The following is a 27,234-nucleotide window of genomic DNA, read 5'->3' on the forward strand; positions in this document are numbered from 1 at the left end:
TGTGGACCCCTGAAGGTTTACCTTTACATCTGGGATCCCCTTTCACATGATCAGTACAGCCACAAACACAACATTTTCCAAATGTCTTTATGAATGGTGGCTTGTTCTGACCTCCTTCTGGTCTGGGACCAGAAGGTGCACTAGCCTGATTAGGTTTCCCTTGTGGCTTAACCTTAGGATTTTGTTTGGGGCCCTCTTTGGAATTGGAATTATTTGAATTCTCTTTGGCGTCTTTCTTAGGCTGCTTTCCCTCATCCCTTTTCTGAGTTACCCCTCAATCCTTGTGAGTAGCCCTGTTGGCAACCCACAAGTCAGCAGCCTTAGCCAGTTTCTTAGAATCCAGTTCTTTTGAATCAGCCAAGTCATGTCTGAGCTCAGGAGAGCAGGCATCATATATAGACTCCATCATTAGAAGATTTATCATTCCTTCATAAGTGTTAACTCTATAACCCTTAATCCATCCCTCTAAATTCTTCAAACACTCATTCACCAAAGTAGCCCAAGGGGTGCTATCATGCTTTTCGAGGGTCCTAAACCTCTTAAGGTACTGGGAAGGAGTCTTCCCAAATCTAGCTATCAAAGCTAGCTTTACACATTCATAATCCATCCTATCCACCTCCTCCAACTCCATTACCACATCAGATTCAACATGGGGGAGCCTAGAGAATAACCAGGGGATCAACTGATTCCCTGTGATATCCTGGAGCCCATTGTATGCAAACATAGCAAGCCAATCTAATACATCCAACTTAGGTTCATACATACCCACAGTTTCTTTAGGCATCTGGGGTCTTTTTGGACTGGAAGATCTAGAGGTTTCGGGGAGAGAAGCATTTTCCAAAGACAATTTCTTCATCTCAAGTTCATGATTGAGCTCCATTTCTTTGAGCCTTAGTTCTTGATGTCTCTGTTCAGTTTGGGCACTAATTATTTTCAATTCTTGTTCAAGTCTCATATTTTCTAGTGAGATAAATTCAGGACTTAATGTGGGATCTGGTAAGGGTCCAGTAGCCACAGGTTGAGGCCTTTGAGCAGGTAGAGGACCAGAAGGGCTGGTATTGTTATCCTCCTCTTCCACATCTGTTTCAACAACAACATCTTCAACATTATTTTCCTCAAGGTTTGCTACATTTGCTGGGGTAGTGGGCACTACAGCACCACTGTCCAGACTTTGTTTCTCTAACAATCTATCAATCATTTCTAATTTCTTGCCTTTGACAGGAAGACCTTTCTGTCTACACAGATCCCTTAAATAATCAGCAGTATTAGTAAGGAGGGTCCCCCGGATGTAACTTTCCATATTTTTGACATTTGGTTAAAATAAACTTTTTGTGATAGTTAGCCTTGTGGTTATTTGAGCCAAGGTACTAGCAGCACTCTAAAATGTAAATCCAATACTTTTATCCTCACCGCTGTACACCAGTGTTAGGCAGAATCCTGTGCAGTTCCCTTAGGGAGCACTACACAAGATTAGGACTACAGGTGAGAGCAATAAATCCCCTTTGGTATCAGTCTGTACCACAAAGATTTAGTTGGTAGCTGTGGCTGAGCAGGCAGACTTATCTCAAGAGGGAGATAAGCAGAATTCAAGGTTAACACAATAGGTCTACAGTACTATGGCACAAGGAAACACTGACCAAAGCTTTGTATTAAAAAGTAGTTATATATTTATTTTATACACTTCTAGATAAACACATCTATCGCAGTTCTTAAACCAAGTTAAATAAGTCAGAGGAAAAATATACACACTCTTTAGTTAAATTGTAGACCAGTGAACCAGAGTGAAAACTGTGCAAAACGGCACAGTGAAAACCATACACAAGGGATACTCTATCAATTTCTCACAAGGGAGGAAAAGCTCAAGTTATATATAAATAGTTTCTTACACACCCTAGCAACACTTCCCACAAGTTTGTGAACTAGATTAAGCAAGGAAGTGCGTCAGTATAGGCAATACTTAAATGAAAACTGAGCAAAATGGCATTTCACAAGGTTTAGAAAGGGGAAGAAAAGGGTAGTTATAAGAAGTAGGTGCATCAACACAATTCTATGTTGAGAATCAATCTAAAGATGGCAGGTCTCACAAATGTAGCCAGAGTCAGTAGGCCTGTGCAAGAGTCAGTGGTACTGGGCAAGGGCCCAGGAGCAAAATGTTCTTGTAGCTGCAGTCATGTCTTTGGTTAACGATTTTGAAAAAGGTGGATGCAGAAGTTGAAAGACAATGTTAAGAGAGAGGGGCGGCCAACCCAACAGGAAGGTAAAGGATTTAAAACACCTTTAGTGCTACCGTGAAGAACGAGCGGCCTGGCGGAATAATGTACCTTTAAAATGAAGAAGTGGCTCCTGCGGTGGCGGTTGTTCCTGGTAGTTCCTGCAGTTCGGGTGATCCAGCAGAGGAAGAGAGGCTCTCGTCGTGGTGGAAGGTTCGAGTTACTGCACTAACCAGCAATGAAACCAGCCGCGGTGCTGCCCAACGAATAAAATATACGCTCCTTTAAATCGCGGTGCGGGTGGACTGGTGCCTGGCTATCCGGCCTCTGAGTACTGGGTACAGGAGATTTGACAAAGGCAGGTCCAGGAAGGCGATTGGCAAACGGGTTGGCCCCGCAAGCTCAAGGGAAGAAGGCTCTTGCAGGTGAAGATCTTCTCTCGTCGTGTGGAGAAAAGTGTTGAGACGCTGCTGCAGGGCTTCACCGGTGGTTTAGTCATTGCAGATGTCTTTGGCTTCTCTCCTCTTCGGCTTCTTAGTTCCAGTGGCTACGTCTTGCTCTTCCAGTCCTCAGGACCCTGCTTTTATGCAAAAAGATCCCCATTCATACAGCCTAGCTGTCACTCACACAGTGGAGTGGTCATCTTGGTGGTAGACCCTCCAGCCTATCAGGATAGAGTGGGACATGGGTTGCTGAGGAAACCCTGTCCATGGGTCCTACTCCGCCTCCCACACAGTGGACCCGCCCCAGACTCAGTGGCGCCGAAAGGAGGGCTTCTCGGCAGAAGCCCGCCAAAAGGACGAACAAAGGATCCCCGACCTGGGTGAGGAGTTTAGAGGAAGACACGAGAAAGAAGTTATATTAAAGTTCTGGCAAATAAAACCTACCGTAGTAAAGTTAATATTAAAATACACCAGCAGTATGTTAGAGGCTGTCAGAAAAAGTGGTAGCCTCGAACAATGGGAAAATCCCATAGGGAAATATTTGCGGTCAGATATTTACAGTAGTTACCACTGCCACCAGCCAGAAACTTTTGAGAGAGGAACTGTACAGTACCCTCTCGAAAAATTAACATAAGGGAAAAACTATTAAACCTTTCAAGTACCTCCATAGTAAGATGGTTTGTACTGGTTTAGTTCAGAAAACTCGACTAGTAAAGTCAATTGGGACTTTACATGCCTGGGAGACAGTAGTCAGTCCCAGGGTATGGAGTCTATGTTTGGGGTCGCTACGACACCCCTGTGTCACTGCACAGAGGGTTCTGTGTAACACATGTGAATAAAAATGGTTCCTATGGAGGGGAGAGAAACTCCATAGCCATTAAACACAAAAATAGCCTAGAACACACATAGCAAAAAGGCCTAAGAGTGGGAAAAAGAGTCTCACTCTTAGCAGGAGAAAGAAACAAATCCTTCAAATCCAGCAAAGCTGCTGGGGGACTCTATAGGTAAGGGAAATTAGCCATAAAATGAGAATTCTCCCTAACAAGCACTGTTCACAGCCTTTCTTGGTGATTACAAAGAATCCTGTCTGGACATCAGATCTTTTCCACCAAAAGTCAGAGGACTGCCAGTGTCCCGATTATTATATGCAGATAACATCACACTTCTGGTTCAAACTACGATTGGCTTACAACGACAATTGAACACCTTGTCTGACCGGAATAACCTTGAAATCAACAAGGCAAAAACAAAGATAATGATCCTAGAAAAAAAGGCAAAAAGGTCAACTACTCTGCACTGGAATCATGATAACGTTCAAATTGAAATAGTCAGCGATTTCAAATATTTGGGAGTAATGGTCGACAGTTCTAGATCAGAATCAAGTATGCAGAGATACCTTTGGACAAAAACCCACTCATTGACAGCGCAAGCTTGTGTGATGGATAAGAAATATGGACGTTTCTCCCTAATCCCAGTAATTAAGATCTACAAATCAAAAGTCGTCTCATCTTTAGTTTATGAAAGAGACACAATGCCAACGATCCCTGAATTAATTTGACAAAGAATAGAGGGATATTTCTGGAGATCGGTGTTGAACCTGCCAAAAATCAACCTCGACCCCAGCAATCAGGAGAGAGTTAGGCCTGATTTCTTTAAAAGCTAGTAGAATCAAGCGGTATGTCAATAGTCAGAAAAACAATACTCCCTGATACTCTTCCTTTGTACAGACTGATTGACAATGAAGTAAAAAGAAGGAGCTGTGAAATGCTGATGAATTGGGCAATCCAAAAAAATAAACAGCTTGAATCAATTCTGTGCACGGAAGACGACCTCATCCTAAACCCATTAAGAATTCAAAAGTAACTTGAGGAGTTGGATTGGATAGCCACCCAAGAAAAGGCAAGCAAAAACAAACTTCTCAGCCACTTACCTGCGCACACAATGAAAGTGAATGGAACACAGCAGGTCTTTAAGTGATTCCCGAACAAATCTCTAAGGCACATTTTTCTGAGAGCGCATCTAAATCTACTGCTAACTAACGAAATCCTCTATGTTAGAGGCCTGTCGAGCACCAATACCTGCAGGCTCTGTAAGTATACAGACCAGATCGAGTCAGTTCGGCATCTCCTAATGTCATGTCCCGCGATTCGACAGATTCGACAAGCCTACCTCTCCCCAGTTTTAGCGACCTATACTTTACGTGAAGAAAAAAAATGGTGGCCTCGACTGATGAGTGGGGAAAAAACCTCATGAACAATTGCAACTGCAACAATTCTACAAGCAGCTATGGCCGAGTGCAATAAACCGAAATAACTTTTCCTCAGGGATTGTGAAGAGTCTGTACAAACAACTTTGTGAAGACTCTTGATCTTCACTATTACCATCCCTTAAGGAAAAAAAAAAAAAGAAAGTGAAAGCAGCCTTGTAAAAGCACGTTTTTTTGATATATACAATAAATAAAAAATCATGATTTTTTTTTCTAAAAAAAAGTGAGCTCCACTAGCCAGGCCTCACTTTGCAATGCTCCATGCTAAACATGTATAGTGCCCAGATGTATACTTTTGCTTTTCTCTGCCTCATGACACACTAGCAGCATCTTTTTGATTTGAAAACATGGCAGCTACACTGTAACATGTACATTCTAGATCAGCTATTGGAGTTACATTAATACCAACAGCCATGGGCTGTCTTTACAAGTGGGCACCCATAAATCCATTTATATATAACTGTGTATCTGGTGATAGTACTTTTTAAAAATATAAGTGTAAGAATATGTAGTTGGAAATAGTGGCCTATGAGGAGGTACAATTATAAAAGCCAAAACCCATCTGATATCATTTCATTATTAACGGGTTTCCTTTGACTCCTGGGACTATCAGAACTTTGGTCTAGGACTCAGGGTCCCACCCACAAGTATTGGGCCTCCTTTTTTCTCTGCTGGAAAGGCTTGACACTTTCCCAGACACTTTCTCGTGCCTTGAATCACTTGTGTATAGGCGCGTTATAAATGGCATATCATATCATATATCATATCAGAGGAACAGGACATATCTTGTATGGGGTATAATAGGAACTAGGGCTTCAAAAAGAGCTCTGCCAACTGCAAAAGGCAGTCACACGAGTGGGATAATCATTGTATTTTTGATCTTAGTCTGGCAGGAGAGGGAGAAAATATGGTGTTCCTTAGGAGTGGATCTGCACCAGGGTACTGCCATCTTGAAAATCTGCAGGCCATAATTCCTTTCAGTGTCCCCTCCTAACTTCCTGCAGACAAGGCACACTGGGCGCTGACACCAGAAGGCAAAGCCATTTACACAACATTCATAATTGATCCCTTTCTCAAGACTTGGAATGAGCCAACCCCCTGTGGTAAATGTACTAAATAACAGTCTGAAACCCCCCCTTACAGAATATTGTTGAGGAATCATCTTTGGACCTATTTTAAAGAAACAACCCAATCAATCCTCTCAAAAGTGTCTGCTTGTTCCTCATCAAGCTTTCCACCAACTGCCACTGCAGAACCACATTGTGCATTGGAATGACTCAAGCAGACTGGCCTCTGAAGTTGAATCTCTACATGTACACAATTAAGCCACTGTTGAGCCTCCAGATGATGTGTACCACATCAAAGTTTGTCCCAAGCTCCTTCAAGCCTCAAGCTGTTACATCACATTGAGTTACCATGTCCGCAGTACTGTATGCCATTGAAGCAGTTCGACCAACTCAAATCTGACTCTACCCATTCTGAAGTACCCCGAAGCCAGGTTCAACGTTGTCAAGCACCTGAAAATAAATTAGAGGTATAAAACAGCACGTCTGTCCCCCATGCCTTATTCTATATGCCCCAGTGATATTTAAGCCTCACTTCATACATTACAATACACGTTCCTTTATTTGAACTTGATGCAAAGACTATTTGCATTGCATAGCGCTGTTCTTCATATCCAAAGTGCCTGTTTCAGCCAAATGTCTCCATTATCAGTGTATTCCCTAACAGGTGTAGGTTGCAAGTGTTTTGTTTGTCCTTTTAGTCTAACTAAAGTCTAATATTCCTTTTTTATTGAACCTTGATTGAACATTTATTTTATTTTGTACCACAGCACAATTGTTGTTTTGGATGTTTCCTTGTTGGTTCACTCTCTCTCTCGAAGAGCATAGCTTGTGCTTTGCCTATACATGCTATAAGGGAGTGAGATCACTTCTTGTTTTGTAGTAGTGTGGGGCTCAGTAGAAGTTTAGAAACCACTCTCATACTGTACTACTACTGCAACACAGTAGTCATTTCATTGCCATCCAATTTCATGGTTCAGTTACTAGTTTCAGTCTTCCAGAAATTGTGAGGTTTCAATTGAAATGTGCTCAAGTTCTAAACGGAGAATCATATAGCTGATTAACAGAGGGAGATCGCTATTGACCTCTCTCAGCAAATCCGAATGTTTACAGTGCAGTCAATAACTACTGTTGACTGCATTCTGAACATTCTGGCTACAACATCAGGCAGGGAAACAACAATGTGATTCCTAGGCAAGAGTTCTTTCAACAAGACACTTACTTTTTGGGAGGACCTTTTTTTGCTGAAAAATGGCATTTAACACACGAAAGAGAAAGCTAAAATTGAAACATTCTTTCACGTTGTTATAAACAATGTACTTTTACATGACACCTAATGCCAGGATTTACAGGGCCCTGGGTGGCAAAAGATGCGTGGTCCCTCCCTAATTTGCATAAATATTGACATCACTGATATCACATAATGAGTCTTTAGTAGGCAAGGGTCTCATGGGAAGTTAAATTAAAAACAATTTGCCATGCATAAGGTAGTAAGTAGACAAATACTGTGAGCAGTCAGAAATGAGAGATGTCAGAAATCAGAAGGTGTCTCACCCACTAGTCCCCAGAGATCTGTCATCCAGGTGGCCAGGACGCTACCATCGCTTTTGGATCTGGTTCCTGGGGGTGGACCAGTGCTGGAGGATCACTTGGATAAAGGGTCTTTGGAGAGTGGGAGTGGGACACCGGATTTTGAGACGTGGTATCCTCTTCCCTGTAACACCTTTACCCCATCATACTAGGTAGGATATTTAGGAATTCTACTCCACCCACCCTTTGCAACATGAACACTTTCACATGGACAGCCTGCTATGAGAGAAAACAGATTAACACCCAAGCCGTATACCTGACGTGTCCCAACACAATGATCAGGTGAGGTCAAGCAATTACTGACAGTCACACTCACCTGACTTCCATTAAGCTTCCCCACAAGGATAAAAGGCGGAGACCAAGAACACACTCTGAGCGTGGCAAAGCAAACAAGGAAACACATAGCTCTCAACCTTTTGCAACTGCTTGGAGGGTGAGAGCCTGGGTTGGACACCGGAGGTGGCGTCCAGCGTTAGAGGAAGTGACATCCCAGGGAGTGACATCACAGGAAGGTGTGCGCAAAAAATCCGAATATTAACTAACTAGGGTGCTGCAACACTAGGCCCTTTTGCATGAAACCATTGTACCAAGAATATGCAGTTAAAAGAAATACAAATAAATGTTCATTCTGTACAGTTTATTTTTTTCCCCAGAAGTGCACCTGCCTAAAAATAAATGTACAACTGTCACAAGAAACCAACGGTGTTCATATGATGTTTAAACTCGAAATAGTGGAACTGAGGCTGTATGTCAATCTCTGTTTAAGAGGGTGCTGAAGCTGAGGACATAGGGCATTTTTGCGACTAGTAGCAATGGGGATGGAAATTGTGATGTTATACAAGCACCATGTTCTATTGAATACTCAGGTTCTGTATGGCCAACAAGGACCCTGAGGCCTGTGGCAGGTGTTGCATAGTGCGTTGTCACCAGTGGCGTACAGAGTACGGTGGCCGGGGGGCAGGGGGAGCAAGCTGTCCACGCACAGGCTCTTTAGATTTAGGATTAGATAAGCATTTTCCATACCCAGTTGAAGTTCAATAAGCACCCGTGAACTGTGATCACGTGTATCTGTCTTACTGTTTGATGCCATGCCTTCCTTACAGAGACAAACACAAAGGTAACATTTTCTCAAAGTTTGTCATTTATTCAAAGTTAAAGAGTTCTGATGAACATCTAACTTACCCTAACCTAACAGATAAGTCCCTGCCTAGCAAACTAAAAACTAAAGAAAATGTACTTAGTGTCCAAATTATATCTGGCCCTCACACTTATACATACAATCAAATCATACAAGGAAATTATGGCTGACTTTTGGTTCAACAAAAACAGTCTTTGTAATTTAAGCTCAAATTTTGTGAAAGTACTCTTTGTGAACCGAGTTGCATTCCCTTCCACTGTATCAATTCAGGAATACTTAAATTACAGTTCCTATTCAGCAAATTCCGAAATAGAAAAGTATTTTTCAACCACTTCAGCCTTTCTCAGAGGTATCACAAATGTTTTCTTCACAGTTGGTTGATAACTCAAAACAAGTCAATATCTTCCACAATATCTTTCTTGAAAGAATGATCAACATTCTTCTTAACCACAGGTTCAAGGCCAAATAGAATAATTATGTTACCATGTGATGTTTTTTTTAAATAAACTACTTCTTGTCAAGGTAGTACTTCAATGTTTCTCAATACTTCTTGATTAAAGCACTTTTATCAGGACAGCAAAAAGCAACTTGTCTGAGCAGTGCTACTGATTGTCAAACACATTCTAAAGTGCATGACTTCTCTCAGTTCAACAAAGGTTCCTTTCAAATAGCTTTCTGCCACAAAGATATCAAACCACCATCTTCTTTCCTGGTCCACTCACCTGCCAGCACTAAATACTATATGCCCTTTTCTGGTGTACTCGCCTGCCAGGAAGAAAACTCCTACATTTAACTTCAGACTTGGTGGCAATCTTGATTCTAGTATTATCTACACCAGTCTCTCTTGGATTGACATTTGGCCAACAACAGTTTTTTCATATAGTGTTTTCACTCTTTACGACTTCTTGACAGCGTTTGACTTATAGCAGTTTGGGGTACAAATGTCATCCAGTTGAAATCTCAAAAAGGAAGAGTTGCACCCTTGTCGCTTTAGTACAGTTTCATGGTCACTGGGCAGTTGGCAATATGAGGAACACGCTTTCCCAACATTATATCTCTGAAAAGAAAATGTATGCTTTGGTTGCTATATTAAGACTTTCTCACAACGTCTTAGCTGAGGGTACTGCTGGTTTTGAGATTGTCCCAGGGATTGACTTTGTTTGTTTGTTTGTTTGTTTATTAATTTGATAATGCGCACCAAGCCCTTGGGCAGCTGGGCGCAGCAGTACAAGAATTTTCAAAGCTTAGTTACAGTGCTTGTCACAGGATAGTGCATACATGCGAGTACAGTGTAGTACAGTAAATGAAACAGTACAGACATTTGTCTTTCGTGGATACAGGTGAATACAATGTGAGTACAGTAAGTGAAGCAGTGTAGACATTTATAAAGCATGGAAGGGTAAATAGGACAGGGGTCAGACTAACATAACGTAAATTAGTGAATGCCTATGGCTACGGCTATGGACGACCAGGTCCGGTGTGTAAGTCGCAGCAGTGGTGTCGGGTACAGTGGTTGTCAGGGTGTAGAGGTTAAGGGTCATTAGAGCGAAGCCATTTGAGAACATTGATTCTGAATCTGGCATTGGGTAGAGGATGTCTAAGGTCTATTGGGAGTGTATTCCATACTTGCACGGCTTTGACTGGGAAGCTAGTTCCTCCAACTGTGGTTAGTTTAAATCTAGGGATTTCAAGCAGGAATGTGTTGGCAGATCTCAAAGGTCGGGTTGTGGATTTCCTGGTGATTCTTTCCGATAAGTAGGGAGGGGCTAGATTGTTAAGACATTTGGAGGTGATAGATATGGTTTTAAGGAGGATTCTGTCCTTCATTTTTAGCCAATGGACCTCTTTCCTGAATTTAGAGATGTGCTCTCTATATGGGATGTTCAACGCTGCCCTTAAAGCATTGTTTTGCAATCTTTGGCATTTGTCAGTGACATACTTGTTGGCGGTTACCAGACATTTGGTCGCAAAAAATTGGTCGACCAGACAAATGGTCGAACCAATTTGGTCGAAAACCAAATGGTCGAATTTTTTTTTTTTTTTATTTTCACCCCTTTTTTTAATTTTTTTGGGGGGGTCCCCCCTCAACCCCCTTTTTTTCTCTAAAAACCCCTTTTTTTAAAAAACGAAAACCCGAAAAATATATATATATATAAATAAAAAAAAAAATTTGACCATTTGGTTTTCGACCAAATTGCGTCGACCAAATGTCATTCAACCAGTTTTCAGTCGACCAAATGACTGGACACCCTTGTTGGCTCCTGAGTACAGGGCATTGTAATAGTCTAGTCTAGACATGATAAGAGCATTAGCCAAGGTGATGCAGCTAGCATTGGAGAGGAATGGTCTGGCAGCTCGGATTAATTTACAGGTATAAGCAGTTGTGTAAGAGAGAGAGTTAACTTGCTTTTTTAAGGTGAGAGATGAGTCCAGATAGAATCCTAGAGTTTTTACCTCGGGCATGACCTTAATGATATTGTTGCCAATGTTGAAGGATGCATAGTTTGGAGTTATTTTTTTAGATTAGATTTGGATCCGAGGAGCAGGATCTCGGTTTTATCTTCGTTCAGGCAGAGGCCATGGGTCGCCATCCATGCCTGAATGAGGATGTATATCTTATTCACCAAAGCCAGGTCCACTTCATAGTTGCCCAAAAGGGGTATGAGGATCTGGGTGTCATCTGCATAATTAGTGTAGGTGACACCCAGTCTGGCCAACTTATCAAATAGTGGCTTGGTGAAAATGTTATACATGGTGGGTGAGACACAGGATCCCTGTGGACTCCACATGTTATTTGGGTAGGATCAGCGCAGGTGGAGGTAGAGAAAACTCTCATGGTCCTGTTGGCTAGAAAGGATTGGACCCAGGCTATGGCTTCTCTTGTGAAATTAGCATCAAGCCTTAGGTGGCTGCATAAAACTGCATGGTCCACCAAATCAAAGGCTGCTGATAAGTCCAGTAGAAGTAACAGAGCTGTTTTGCCACTATCCTTTAACTCCTCAATTTTTGTCTTAAGGTCTAGCAAGGCTGTTTCGGTACCATGGAGAGGGCGGAATTCTGATTGCCGTGAGCCTAGCAGATGATTGGTTTCCAGGTAATCTTGAATTTGCAAGTAGGCTACTCTGTCAATAATTTTGAGTAGGAAAGGTACGCTAGTGATGGGTCTATAGTTAGTGGGGATGGAGGGATCGAGGATTTGTTTTTTCAGTAAGGGGAGGACCCAGGATTCTTTCAGGTTGGTAGGTACTGTGTTAGATTTGAAGGAGGAGTTGATGAGCTTCAAGATAAAAGGAGCTGGGTCTCTGGCCGCATCCTTTATTATTGGCGCTGGGCAGCTGTCACCCTTGCAATTGGAAGGTTTCAGGGAGAGAATGACCTTTTCAGTATCAATGATTGAGATAGTTTTGAAACTGAAAGGCAGAATAGTATCGTGCTCAATGGGCGGCGGTGGTAATTGTTGATCCGAGAGGGTGTCTTTTTTTTAGTTATTTTAAGTTGGAGCGAGGAGATTTTATTCGATAGGGCGTTTTGTATATTAGTACACCATATCTTGTCCTTTGGGACAGTGTTAACTGGTGTTAGGGGGGATTCTATTTCCCGGAGGATAGAGAAGAGTTCCTTCGTGTTTGATTTAGCTTTTGTGATTCTGTCATCGAATAGGTTTTTTTTGTGTTGATGATTTCTTTCTTGTAGCGTTTCGGTAGTTGGGCTAATTTGGCTTTGTTGTTGTCAGTAGGCGAGTTGCGCCAGATAGCTTGCAGTTTTCTTTTCTGCTTTCTTAGATCATTAAGTTGGGGTGTGAACCAGGCATTCAGGTGCGCTTCCTGTTTGCCTTTATGCAGTTTAGTTGGAGCAATGGTGTTCTAGTGCTCTAGTCATAGCTTTATTGAAGGTGTTCACTAGAGTGTCTGGGTCAGTGTTGTTCTCCAGGCCATTAATAGCGGGGAGGAGGAGCGGGAAACGTTTTTCAGCAGTGATATCTTTTTTACTTCTAGTAGGTAGGGGGGCTATCATGCTGATAGTTTTGGGGGTGAGGAGATCGAGTGAGGCGGTAAAGTTGATTAGGTAGTGGTCCGTCCAAGGTTGTGAGATGATGTTGGTGATGGCAATGTTGCAGTTAAGTTCGGATACCCAGTTGAGGGTTCTGCCTTTAATGTGGGTGGGTGAGAAGACATTTTGGGTGAACTCTTAGTCATTAAGCAAGGCTGTTATTGAGTGGGCCTGCTTGTTGTCTGGGCCGTTGAGGCCAATGTTGATGTCGCCCATCAGCAAGGTTTGGGAGTGCTTTTGCGTATTGTTTGCTATAAGAATGGTAAGGTCATCTTCAAAGGTTCCTAATGGTCCTGGGTCCTGTAGATCAAGTGGATGGTCAACGTGAGGTTATTGGATAACAGCAATTTAGCTGTGAGTATTTCACAGGATGAACAAGGTGGTGAAGTGGCAAGCCTAATAGGCAAGGTGGTTTTAGAGATGATGGCTAGGACACCGCCTTTAGGTCTGTCTACTCTGAGGATATGGCGGCTGTCAGGTACAGCTAACATCAGGGTGGGTCCTGCCGACTCATGGAGCCAAGTGTCTGTGATGGCAAGTAGGTCCAGACTGCCGTTACTTAGAATGTCAGAGATTTTGGTGCCGTGGGCTACCATGGATCTGGCGTTGAAAAGTGACCCAGTTAATGTCAGGGTACTCTTAAGGGTAGGGTTGTGTGAGGGTTTAATTAGGTGTCAAATTTGGTTTGGGTGCTTCTTTGTAAAGGATTGGGCAGGCATCATGTTTGGGATATCTTTTTTAGTTGCCTGTGCACGCTTAGCTAGGTAGTCATGGGTGGTATTATTTATATTATTTTGTTTGGGTTCATAAATGCGGGGTAGTCTTGCCCTAAGTCTCATGTTTCTGTCTAGAGGTAGACTTGTATTAGAGGTGGCAAAGGCCATGATGGTGAAGAGTCCAAATGCAAGTATGTAGGTCTGGGTATTTATGTTTTTACTCATGGTGATAGGGATCACCGGAATTCAAGATCCGCAGTGAAGCTAGAGGTGAAATGTGCAAACAGGTAGGTGCAAATGCAGCAAAAAGGGTTTTCCTAGATTCAAAATTCACAGTAAAGGCTAAAAATGCCATGTGCAAACAGACGCAGTTGAGCAATAGGGATTCAACTAAATTCAAAAAATCACAGTAAAGGCTAAAAATACAGTGTGCAACAGGTAGATACAAATGCAGCAAAAAGGGTTCACCTAGATTCAAAAAATCACAGTAAAGGCTAAAAATGCAGTGTGCAACAGGTAGATACAAATGCACATTTAGACTAGTACAGTGAGTACAGGTCAAAATGTAGGGTGGGTCGCTTTATATTAAACCTAGGTTCATGTTTCCTTAGTATAGGCTAAGATAGTGATTGACGCAATGCAGTAAGCAGTTAGCGGGCAATAGCAACAATAGGCATTCTATCACGCTATAGTACGGGGCTTTATCACAAACAGTAAGGTAGGAGGCCATCGAGAATTTGGCATTGATTCTGAGTGGCACGACAATTCTAGGTGCAGAGGCACCTAAGCAGGCATGACGTGTATTTCATAGCGTAGTTTTTCCTCATTATAATAGCTATGAGATGGCAGCATTGGAGACAGGTGCTTATAGTATAAAAGGTTACTTTTAAGCAGTTTGGGATAAAGTAGCCATGGGTAACTATAAATGTTGACACCAGTAGCTGTTGCAGTAGGCAGCACTTTCTAGTCTTTGTGTTGGCCAGAGTTCGTGTGAAAAACGTGGGGTGAAGTATACATCAATGGCATTAAGGAGCGTATTTACCGGGTCATCAGAGAGTGGTTTCATGGCTCCCTGGGCAATGCACATGGGCCAATAGGCAGAATGAGAGGAGCAGGGGGTCCGGCCTTGGCCTCTGGTCACTCTCTGGACAGGCTCAGGACAGGGCTGCCTTGTTGGGCAGCCTTAGTGGGTGGGCCGGCGTTCGCCTGCCAGCGTGCATGACTGGCAAAAATAGAATTCACTTGCCCAATCACGGTGCGATCAGCCTGCAGAGGGCTGTAGTTTCAGATTCGAAATTTGCAGTAATTCGATTAGATAATATGCCCATGTGAGCAGTATTGGTTAATGGCTTTCCCCAATGGTTGTTTTCCCAAAGTCCTTTGACAGCCTCTTGGCTGTGGGGAGTATAGACCATAAACCTTCCCCTCTTGTTGTTTTCCAAAAGTCTTTTGTCAGCCTTTTGGCTGTTGATAGTACTGGTTATTGCCTTTCCCACCTTGTAGATCCTTATAAGAGAGCTTTCGTCTTCGTCCCTTACCTGTGTTTTCTATGATTGTTCTGCATTCAGTTTTGCTTTGCTTTATCAATAGTTTGATATTCACAAATACTACTTTTTAACAGCTTTTGTATATGAAGCACCCTTGGGTTAGCATTCACTCTCTGCCAACTCACTGGTTCTCTACAGTGGCTCCTGTTTTCTGCTGGGCTTCACAGCAGTCCTTCCACATCCGGTCGGCTTTCTACTCCACTTCTGTGAGCCTCGAGTAAGAGATGCAAGTCGGTCTTCAGGAGCGTTGACAGTTCCATTGATCTCCTGCGGCTTTACCAGTCTTCTTCACTCTGCTCCAGGAATACTTCTCTTCCTCAGCTTGGTTTCTTCTTTGTACGCCACTTTACACTGCACATACTCTGAGTTCAGCTAGGCTTTACCTTTCGGGGTGACTCTTGTTTGCTACACGCTGCTAGTTCTCAGCTGGGTTTCTTTTTAGTACGCTGCTTTCCGTTGCACGTACTCTGCAGTTCTGCTGAACCTCACCTTTCAGTACGACTCCTGTTGGCAGACTTCTCTCTGTGGCTACTCCTGCGCCTTGGATGCCTTCAACTTTCCAACTATGCCCCCTGCATGGCCATTAACTGCTCCTCAGCTTTCTTCGGGTGCACTTTTGTTCTTTTCTTCCACATCAGCTTCAACCACAACTCATTCCAGCTGGTCCTCATCTTGGGATTTAAAAATGCCACTCGGGTACTTTGAACTACAGCAATTAGATTGCCCTTTTGAGTTTTCAACATGTTGAACCTCCATTTGCCTTGGGCTCCTCTTCTTCGCCCCAGTACATTTAGCATTATGGGAACTGAAGTCCATTAAAGAATGTTTAGCATTAAGTTGTTTCATGTTATTTTGAATAAAGGTAAAGTGAGGCTGTTCTGTGAACTGAGAGTTATTAGAATGAGGGGAGAATGTGGAAGTAGTTTGTAATTCCACATAAAAATGAGAATCTCTCAAAAAGATAGAAATATGAACATTCAAGGTTTTCATCTTGAATTAAATTCCTGAACCTTTGAGGCACCAAGTTCGTTTTGTGTAACTGACTTTTTATAGCATGCTCTTTTAACATTAAAAATAGAGGGTCTAGCACACTGATAGCATGCCATTAAGCATTAGGGAATGATTCCATTGTCATCCTCAGAAGAAGATGAATACTTTGTCTCCCTATTGGAGTCACCACTTCCCCTTGATAGCCGTCTCCTTGAATGTGATCCTTCCTCCTGCTACCACCCTCAGGGTTAGGATCAGGTAGCGGCTGCCTTCCCCTGGCCACATGAGGACACTTAAGGTTTGGTGATGACTCATCACATAGCACTGTGATGTCCAGTATATGAATTGTCGATATTAACATTTACCTATGTGGCAATATCAGGATTGAGACATTTTTTGAAGTATCTGACGGCTGAATACCTTGGACAGACTTCTAATTTTGGCAGTTAAGACAATAAAAGTGTGATAAAAGTTGTGGTAGCACTCACTTTGGTTAAGTGGCGAAGGTCAGATTTGAGAGCAGTCTGCAATTCAGGAACTTGAACATATCTCCTCAAAGATGATATTGTAAGAAATACTGTTGTCAAAAGGTCTTTTGAAACTTTGGTTTAAAAACACTATCTATGGAAGGCATTGCAAAAATATGGTGTTTGCATTTTGCTAACTGAAACTAACTGCTGTTTTTGCAGAAGTTTCATGATTGTTTTATTTTTATTTTGTGTATATTTGGGCATATTGTTCAAATTAGCAATATGCTTTTAGTTCAGAAGCTATATAATAATAATGGCAAATAATAACTATGTTTATCAAGTGCTGCTCACCACAAAATGAGCATGAATGTATCCCTGAATCTTGATTGGAGGCGGTGAGAGGCCAGAACTGTGGGCCTTGTGTAGAATAGCAGGTGGTCCTATTGCAGAAAGTTGCAAAGGTAACTGAGCAGGTTGGGAGACTGTTGCTGAGATGTTATACGTTTACACCTTCCTGTAAATCATATTTCTTCTCTCCTATTGCTGTGGCAACACATGCTGTAAAATGTGGGGTTTGGACATGGGGATGAGTATGGCTACTGTTAGGAAAGATTTCGTAATTGTAGGTCATTTTCCTTCCACGTGGCAACCCCTAAACTTTTTGCTGTTGTTTTTCACCTTGTTCTCGACTTTTCCAGAGAAGTGCAGCCTTCTGCCGCACTCCTTTGGGCTTTCGCTCCATTCTTACGGGGAAACTGACATGCCCTTAAGACAGTCAGTACCGGGAAACGCTGTTTTCCGTAGTTTCTTTTATCATGTTGCGGCTTTCGTGCAACATGACACAAGAGGGCACTGTAAGCTAAGTTACTGCTCTCTTGGGTCTCTAGCCTTCTACAGGCCCTAGATACTCTTTTAGGATTGTAACTGATCGGTGCAAGTGATTCACGGACGGGAATGGTGGCAGCGATCGTTTCTTGTGTTTTGAGCTCCTTTTGATGTTTTAAGCGCGTTTCTCACGCTTAGACCAAAATGGTGGCCTGGCTCCCAAAATGGCCAGACCACGAGGCTCCTTTGTCCTGTCCGCTGACCGTCTTGCTCCCTTCACCTTCCCCAGGTCGAGCCGACCCGGGGCCTTCCTTATTTGGGCACGCACTTTCCCGCGAAACACGGATGCTTTCGCAGGCTTCTACATGCCTGGTGTGTGCCTCCAGGATGTGGGCTGGGATGTCTGGTCCCAATACACATCCTGGGTGTCAGAGAGTCTAGGGTGGTGTGAATGCCTGGAACCACTGTGGTCTGTGATAGGTCCACGAATGGTGTGAGTGTTGATGAGCGGATCTCCCATTGTGTCCCCTCTGTTTTGGCGCGAAGGGAACCGTGGATAAGAGGGGTCTGGAAACACCACTACCATGTCGATCTCCTGAGTTCTCACGAACGAAGGAATACAGGAGCCAAGTATCCTGCAACCAAGTGGCTGAACCGAGGAATCACTGGTGACCTGCTGAAGGACTGCTCCTCTGCACTGCTGTCGCCTTGTGAAACCCTTTTCACCTTTGATCGAACCAGAAGGCCTGTACTGGTACTTCGACCCTTGGAATAGCGGGGACAGCTATTCTCGGCATCTTCACCATCTCCTGCTAGTAAGCCTTCGGAAGCGTCTCTGGGCCATCCAGCAGACTGACCAGCCTACACAGGAGTCTTGCTCTGTAACCGCCGCCAGGTTGTGTAGTATTTCGAGTCCTTGTCACTCTCACACGATTCGTACACTTGGCATTCCCAGGTCTGAAGTGAATAGTGTACATTTGGCTCAGATACACACGGCCGCTCCGTTGCCCTGCTGTGGTAACAAACTGTGCGGGTTCCTTCGTTTGGGACGTCTTTTACTCAACTCTGCTGCTGCAGACAACACGACGACAAGACGTCCCCTGCTCTTCTGAACCTGCCAGCGACTGAAACTGACGCGGAGAAGCCTGGGTCTGCTTGCATCGGGGACCGGTGAGTAGCATAGCTAGGAACTGGTCGCCCTCCTGCAGGAGCCCATAGCTTTTCCCCGCTGTGTCAAAACAGCACGCCTTTCCGTACTCGCGCTCTGCTTCTGCCCACAGTGGAGGCTGCGCTTGAGTCGCGGAACACTGTTCTTCTTCATTTGTGCACTAAACTGAACTGCCTGATTTCCCTCGAAGAGTCTCCCCTTTTGCCCGTTGGCACCAGCGTGTGCAGGTACTTTTGAGCACAAGGCTCTGCTCTTCGTAGGGCTCGGACTTCCTTTTAGTTAGGTGCCCCGGAAGGCGGACTGGGTCTAAGCATTATTTCGCACTGCCTGTTTTCCTTCCCTTTTAGGTGGACTACACATTTCGTGCATCTAACGCTTGAGACTTGTTTGTATTTGTATATATATTGTATTGGTATGGTATGTGTTGGTTTACTAGAGTTGTATTGTGATTTCTCGCTACGGTCATTGTTTTAAAGGCCTCGGAATAAATGTGTATATATTTTTAATATAACACCTGTTTGGAGTAATTTGTAAGTGTCCTTGCTTTGTGTGCTCATTGCGGGCTTTCAGTCACCCTCACCCCTCTTGAGACCTAGTCTTGACCGCCACGATCGCTACCCTGATTGGTCTGGCTTGTCCAGAGGTTACCCTGTTCCAAGTAATTAGGTTGGCCTTCTGAACTTCTGCGCCGCCAGGACAGAGTTCAGAAATCCGTCTTAACAAATTGGTGTACAGCGGTGGGATACGACTGAAGGTATCCAGTGTTGCGCACGAACTAAGGCATTTCAAGTTATTCCTACCAGGACACGTAGTGAATTGTTTTAGTATAACTTTAAAAAGGCCATAGTCCTATCTAAGAGTATGGAAACAAATACCTTGTTAACTTTAAATGCTTCCAAATCAGAAACATTGAAAAAGATGTGTGCAGAGAGAGGTGTTTCCTCTCAAGGCACGAAATTGGATATAATCCAAAGAATCGTGGCGTGGCAAGAAGCGCAGCTTGACGCTATAACTTCTGAGGACAGTGGGGAAGGAGGTGGGGCTGCTCTCACTGGTAGAACCGACGGTTCTGCCGCTGCACTGATCCACCGCGACCACCAGGACAGGGAGGATGAGATGTCTAATGTTTCCTCTGCCAGTGCTGATGGGGAGGCTATGCTTAAATTCAAGAAGCAAGAGCTGCGGTTTAGGCAGAAGGAGCTTGAATTCAGCATAGCCAAACTAAAAATCGAACAGGCAGAAAAACAGAAAGACTGGCCAAGCTTCAGGTTACAAATGGGTCCAAGGGTCCTGGAAATGGGTCTGGGGCCTCCTCTCATCCACGGTTTCCAAAAGATCTGCTCAGTGTGTATGAGGAAAGGAATGACATTATGGACTGGCTGAATGCGTTTGAGTATGCATGCGAAGTTCAACAAGTTGACAATGCTGATAAGATTGCCTGGTTACTCAGCAGACTGCCCCATTCTGGCTGTAGTGCCATTATGGAAATGTCAAAGGCTGAGCGAGCTGATTTCGCAATGTTAAAGCAAACTCTCATTTTAAAGTTTGGGAAGACTCCGGCCCAATATTTGAAACGATTCAGAGAGTATAAGAAAAAAGAAAGTGGTACTTTGGTATCATATGTCACCGAATCCTTGAAAAACTTAACTGGCTGGGTCGAAGGTTATAAGGTTTCTACCTTCGAAGGCAGGATAAATCTTGTCATGCTGGAACACATTTTTGCATCTTCTTCCCCCGGAGCTTAAGCAGCATTTGGCCGATTCGAAGGAGATAGATCCTAAGAAGCTGGCCATTGCAGCAGACTTATGGGTGTCACATCGAGTGTCCCATAAGGACAAAACTCATCCTGGCAAGCAGGAGGAAGGCAAAAAGTCCAAAGATAAGGAGGGTGGAGAATCTGATAAATCTTCTTCTCAAAAGGGCCACAAAAAGAAAAATAAGGGTAAGACACAAGAGAACTCACAGGGTAGTGGAGGTCAGCCTCCGAAACAGAACTCTGGTTACAATAAGCCTCCCTGTGTAAACAGACCCAATGGATCTTGTTTTGCTTGTGGAGCAACTGACCACGTGAAGGGGGATCCCCGGTGTAAGGTTAGACCTTTGGGGGTCCACTTCGCTAATCTGGCCGTCTCCTCCTACGAGGAAGAAGAGATTACAGGAGCATCCTTCTCCTCAGACTCATTTCCCAGCGGGATAGAAGCTGAGGTAGTTTTAGTTTCCCTGGGTTCCTGGGAGCCTAAAGTCGCAGAGGCTTATGCTAGGATTCCAGATAATACCAAGCACTACTTTAAAGACAGTGTGCTGATCAATGGAGTAGATACTCCAGCTCTTAGGGATAGTGGGTGCAGTCGAACTGTAGTGGATTCTACCTTGGTAGACTAAGAGGAAGTTGCCGAGCTACTCTGATGCCCACTAAGTTGGCTGACGGCCCACTCCGTATGTTCCCAGTAATACCTGTAAATCTTACTTTAAATGGTACAGCAGTCAGATTCCAGTGAGCATTCAGAGAAACGTCCCAGGAAAGGTCTTGTTAGGTAATGATCTCAAAGCTTTAGAGCTCGTAGGAGACACTGCCGAAAGACCCTACACACGGTCTCAAGCACGGGCAGCATTGGCCAAGACCAATACGCCGCCCCAGCCGAAGGGGAAACCCAAGGCGAAAGGAGTAAACAAGTCAAGACGAGGGAAAGAGAATATTCCCCCGAGCTCGCCTACCACTACGATGGAGGAGGTTGGTCAACCGCCCGGGCCTGACGAGGAGGTGGCGATGCCTGAAGTATTTGACCCCAACGATCATCCTGAACTAAAAGACTTGTTAGTAGAAGGTGGTCCTGATAGGGACGAATTCAGTAAAGGCCATCGTGAGGGCCCATCTCTGGAAGGCCTAAGGAGACAAGCCTGCTCCCAGCTTGAGGGTGAACCTCCTGGGACGCATAGGATTTATTGGGAAGGTGGACTCCTGTATAGTGAGCCCACAGAGTCTACAGAAGGAGACCATAGGAGGTTGGTGGTTCCCCTTGCTGTTATGCCCTTCCTCCTGCAGTTGCTGCATGAAGTGCCCCTTGCTGGTCACCTTGGTATTAAGAGGACCAAGCAAAGGTTATCCATGCACTTCTACTGGCCCAAGATGGGGGTGCAAGTAGAAAGTCACTGCAGGAGTTGTGCCTCCTGCCAGTTATCTGGTAAGGTTGGCTTGACAATCCAAGCTCCATTGGTACCACTCCCAGTTGTGGGGGTGCCATTCGAAAGGGTAGGGATCGACATCGTTGGTCCCCTTGACCTGCAAACATCCTCGGGCAATAGGTTTATCCTGGTGCTGGTCGACCATGCAACCAGATATCCTGAGGCCATCCCATTGAAAACTGTAACTGCCAAGTCAGTTGCAAAAGCTTTACTTGGCATATTTACTAGGGTCGGCTTCCCTAAAGAAGTTGTGTCGGATCGTGGCAGCAACTTTATGTCGAAGTATATGCAGGCTATGTGGAAAGAATGTAGGGTCACCTACAAGTTCTCTTCTGCATACCACCCCCAGACCAATGGTCTGGTGGAACGTTTCAACAGAACGTTAAAGAGCATGATTGGGGCTCTGGAAGAACCTCAGAGAAGAAAATGGGATCTTCTTTTACCTTGCTTACTGTTTGCCTACCGAGAGGTACCACAGGAGGGTGTTGGCTTCAGCCCCTTCGAACTTCTGTTCAGTCATCCTGTAAGGGGACCCTTAGCCATAGTCAAAGAGGGATGGGAGATGCCCACTTCCCCTGTTACTACCAACATTGTTGATTATGTGCTAGGACTCAGAAAACGGATGGTACTTCTGATGGGCTTGGCTAGTGATAAATTGAAGGCAGGACAAGCGCTGGTGAAACATTGGTACGACCAGAAAGCTTCCCTCATCAACTTTACACCTGGTCAGCAAGTCCTGATCATGAATCCCATAAGGCCTCGAGCTTTACAGGACAAATGGTCAGGCCCTTACACAGTGGTGGAGCCCCTGGGTGAGGTTAACTATTTAGTGGACCTTGGAAGGCCTGGACATGCTCCAATAGTGTTTCACGTGAATAGGCTGAAGGCTTTCGTTCCAAGAGTCGAAATTGCAGCACTGCTACTGGCTTCAGATGTTGAGGAAGAGGCGTCTGAACCTCTCCCTGACCTGTTCCAAAGCGGCCCTTCAGATAGCTCCTTTGAGGGTGTCCGAGTGGCCCCTCACCTGACTTCTGATCAGCAGGCTGAGGTGAAAAGTTTGCTTAGGCAGTTTTCCCCCCTGTTTTCACAGTCACCTGGTTTGACACCTTGGTGCAAACATAACATAGACACAGGAGACAGTGTACCTACCAAAAGTAGGGGATACAGGATGTCAGACAAAGTACGGTCTTATATTAAGACCGAGGTCAACAAGATGTTAGACCTTGGGGTGATTGAACCCTCTAGTAGTCCTTGGTCCAGCCCTGTGGTTTTGGTTCCAAAGGCAGGCACTTCTGAATTGAGGTTCTGCGTGGACTACAGGGCTCTGAATGTTGTCACCAAGACAGATGCACACCCCTTGCCTCGAACAGATGAGCTGGTGGATACTTTGGGTGCCTCCAAGTACCTCAGCACGTTTGACCTCACTGCTGGCTATTGGCAAATAGCTTTAGCAGAACATGCCAAGGAGAAGACAGCGTTTTCTACTCCAGACGGCCTTTACCAATTCCGGGTAATGCCGTTCGGGTTGAAGAATGCACCTGCCACTTTCCAGAGGCTTGTGAATCATGTTTTGAATGGGTTGGACGAATTCTGTCTTACATATCTGGACGATATAGCAGTTTTCAGTGCCACCTGGGAAGACCATGTGAAACACCTCGGGATTGTGCTCCAGGCTCTTCCGAAAGCACACTTGACCATAAAGGCTAGTAAATGCCAGATTGGACAAAGCTCAGTGGTTTACCTTGGACATGAAGTAGGTGGAGGGAGGATACAGCCTCTACCCAGTAAAGTACAAGCAGTACAAGACTGGCCTACCCCCACTACACAAACCCAAGTGAGAGCCTTCTTAGGACTCACGGGGTATTACCGAAACTTCATGGCAGACTATGGCACCATAGCTGCCCCTCTGACTGCCCTCACCACTCCGAAGAAACCCAAGAAGGTAACTTGGACCGACAAGTGTGAGAAGGCCTTCACTGGCTTAAAAGACTCCTTGTGCCAGGCCTCAGTCCTCAGGGCTCCTGATTATCAAAGACCTTTTATCGTGCAGACGGACGCCTCTGACACTGGGATAGGAGCGGTACTATCACAAGTAGATGAGAAGGGTAAGGAACACCCTATTGGTTTTATTAGTCACCAGCTTAAGGACAGAGAGCTCAGATGGTCCACGGTAGAGAAAGAATGTTTCTCTGTTGTGTGGGCCCTAAGGAAGCTGAGGCCCTACCTCTATGGGACCCACTTCACTGTGCAAACTGACCATAAGCACTTAAAGTGGCTAATGAACATGAAGGGGGAGAATCCAAAGTTGCTTAGGTGGTCCATAAGTCTACAAGGCTTCGACTTCACCATTGAGCATAGGCCAGGTGTCCAACATAGCAATGCTGATGGGTTGTCCAGAATGTTTAAACGACCTGAACAAGAGACTCATCCAGGGGTGGATTAGTTCCCCCTGTCCATAGTCTGGGAGGAGCGAGTGTTAGGAAAGATTTCGTAATTGTAGGTAATTTTCCTTCCATGTGGCAACCCCTTAACTTTTTGCTGTTGTTTTTCACCTTGTTCTCGACTTTGCCAGAGAGGTGCAGCCTTCTGCCGCACTCCTCTGGGCTTTCGCTCCATTCTTACGGGGAAACTGACACGCCCTTAAGACAGTCAGTACCGGGAAACGCTGTTTTCCGTAGTTTCTTTTATCATGTTGCGGCTTTCGTGCAACATGACACAAGAGGGCACTGTAAGATAAGTTACTACTCTCTTGGGTCTCTAGCCTTCTACAGGCCCTAGATACTCTTTTAGGATTGTAACTGATCAGTGCAAGTGATTCACGGACGGGAATGGTGGCAGCGATCGTTTCTTGTGTTTTGAGCTCCTTTTGACGTTTTAAGCGTGTTTCTCGCGCTTAGCCCAAAATGGTGGCCTGGCTCCCAAAATGGCCAGACCACGAGGCTCCTTTGTCCTGTCCCCTGATCGTCTTGCTCCCTTCACCTTCCCCAGCTCGAGCCGACCCGGGGCCTTCCTTATTTGGGCATGTACTTTCCCCCGAAACACGGATGCTTTCGCGGGCTTCTACATGCCTGGTGTTTGCCTCCAGGATGTGGGCTGGGATGTCTGGTCCCAACACATGTCTACAGAGTGCCAGAGAGTCTAGGGTGGTGTGAATGCCTGGGACCACCGTGGTCCGTGATAGGTCCATGAATGGTGTGAGTGTTGATGAGCGGATCTCCCATTGGGTCCCCTCCGTTTTGGCGCGAAGGGAACCGTGGATAAGAGGGGGCTGGAAACACCACTACCATGACGATCTCCTGAGTTCTCATGAACAAAGGAATACAGGAGCCAAGTATCCTGCAACCAAGAGGCTGAACCGAGGAATCGCTAGTGACCTGCTGAAGGACTGCTCCTCTGCACTGCTGTCGCCTTGTGAAACCCTTTTCACCTTTGATCGAACCAGAAGGCCTGTATTGGTACTTCGACCCTTGGAATAGCGGGTACAGCTATTCTCGGCATCTTCACCATCTCCTGCTAGTAAGCCTTCGGAAGCGTCTCTGGGCCATCCAGCAGACTGACCAGCCTACACAGGAGTCTTGCTCTGTAACCGCCGCCAGGTTGTGTAGTATTTCGAGTCCTTGTCACTCTCACATGATTCGTACACTTGGCGTTCCCAGGTCTGAAGTGAGTAGTGTACATTTGGCTCAGATACACACGGCCGCTCCGTTGCCCTGCTGTGGTAACAAACTGTGCGGGTTCCTTCGTTTGGGACATCTTTTACTCAACTCTGCTGCTGCAGACTCAACACGACGACGAGACGTCCCCTGCTCTTCTGAACCTGCCAGCGACTGAAACTGACGCCGAGAAGCCTGGGTCTGCTTGCATCGGGGACCGGTGAGTAGCATAGCTAGGAACTGGTCGCCCTCCTGCAGGAGCCCATAGCTTTTCCCCGCTGTGTCAAAACAGCATGCCTTTCCGTACTCGCGCTCTGCTTCTGCCCACAGTGGAGGCTGCGCTTGAGTCACGGAACACTGTTCTTCTTCATTTGTGCACTAAACTGAACTGCCTGATTTCCCTCGAAGAGACTCCCCTTTTGCCCGTTGGCACCAGCGTGTGCAGGTACTTTTGAGCACAAGGCTCCGCTCTTCGTAGGGCTCGGACTTCCTTTTAGTTAGGTGCCTCTGAAGGCGGACTGGGTCTAAGCATTATTTCGCACTGCCTGTTTTCCTTCCCTTTTAGGTGGACTACACATTTCGTGCATCTAACGATTGAGACTTGTTTGTATTTGTATATATATTGTATTGGTATGGTATGTGTTGGTTTACTAGAGTTGTATTGTGATTTCTCGCTACGGTCATTGTTTTAAAGGCCTTGGAATAAATGTGTATATATTTTTAATATAACACCTGTTTGGAGTAATTTGTAAGTGTCCTTGCTTTGTGTGCTCATTGCGGGCTTTCAGTCACCCTCACCCCTCTTGAGACCTAGTCTTGACCGCCGCAATCGCTACCCTGATTGGTCTGGCTTGTCCAGAGGTTACCCTGTTCCAAGTAATTAGGTTGGCCTTCTGAACTTCTGCGCCGCCAGGACAGAGTTCAGAAATCCGTCTTAACAGCTACCACGCTTCACTCGGTGTGTGAACCTTTGCCCCCATAGGTAAGATCAAAATCTGGCACCCAAGTACAAACGCACAGTAAGTGAACATATCTTAAAGTGAATGATACAAATTTAGTACACTTTAGTACACTTTAGTTCCCCTCTGCACCAGACAGAAGAGCATTGGCCTTTCAAAAAACTAATCAACAACAGAAAAATAACCTGAGAGAGGACATGTTTCATTAAATACACAGGCCTTTTTAACCCAGCAATGTGTGGTGAAATACTCCATAGAAAACAAAATCGCAATACGAGAATGTGCTTTGATGATCATTTTATGCGTCTTGTGGATAAGTGTCTTCACTGGAAACATGAAAACATGGGTAAAATCCTGGTTGCCAAATACTTGAGAAAGCTTGCTGACCTCAAAAATTACCAATAGGGTTGGGTTCACCCTTTTTTAAAAAGTCACGTTGTCCACCCACATGTTTCCTTTACTTATGAACTGAAAAGCAGCACATGGCGACAATCAGAGAAAAATAATTGTACTAGTCTCCAGGATTTCAATCTCTCTTGCCACATCCTGGGCAAATATTCAGGACTCGCATGCCCTCTCGTCATTCCTCCTCCTCAACCCCACATCTGGCTTTCAACAATACTCTGCTTTATAAAGATGACTTGAAAAATACACATACCATAGTAAGGTACCCATTAAAATATATAAATCATTAGAGAAATATGTTAAACAAAAAGTTTAAAATTGTAGAATTATTCCCCCATCTTGACTGGGAGACTGCACATACCAGAATGCAATTCAGCAAAATGCTTAGAAATGGTCTTGGGATTTTGAAAATTTATTTTCAAGACATATAGGATGTAATGTGTGAAAAGGTTACTTGTTTATGTTTCAGTGTTTGACAAATGCAGGGTTCATATATGATGTGATGAAAATATCACATTCTGCCAAACATAAACTCTTTTTTTTTGTTCATTAAATAT

The sequence above is a fragment of the Ambystoma mexicanum genome, chromosome 1p (assembly GCF_040938575.1).
Source record: "Ambystoma mexicanum isolate Mex_15411 chromosome 1p, UKY_AmexF1_1, whole genome shotgun sequence".
In the NCBI taxonomy this organism is placed as follows: domain Eukaryota; kingdom Metazoa; phylum Chordata; class Amphibia; order Caudata; family Ambystomatidae; genus Ambystoma; species Ambystoma mexicanum.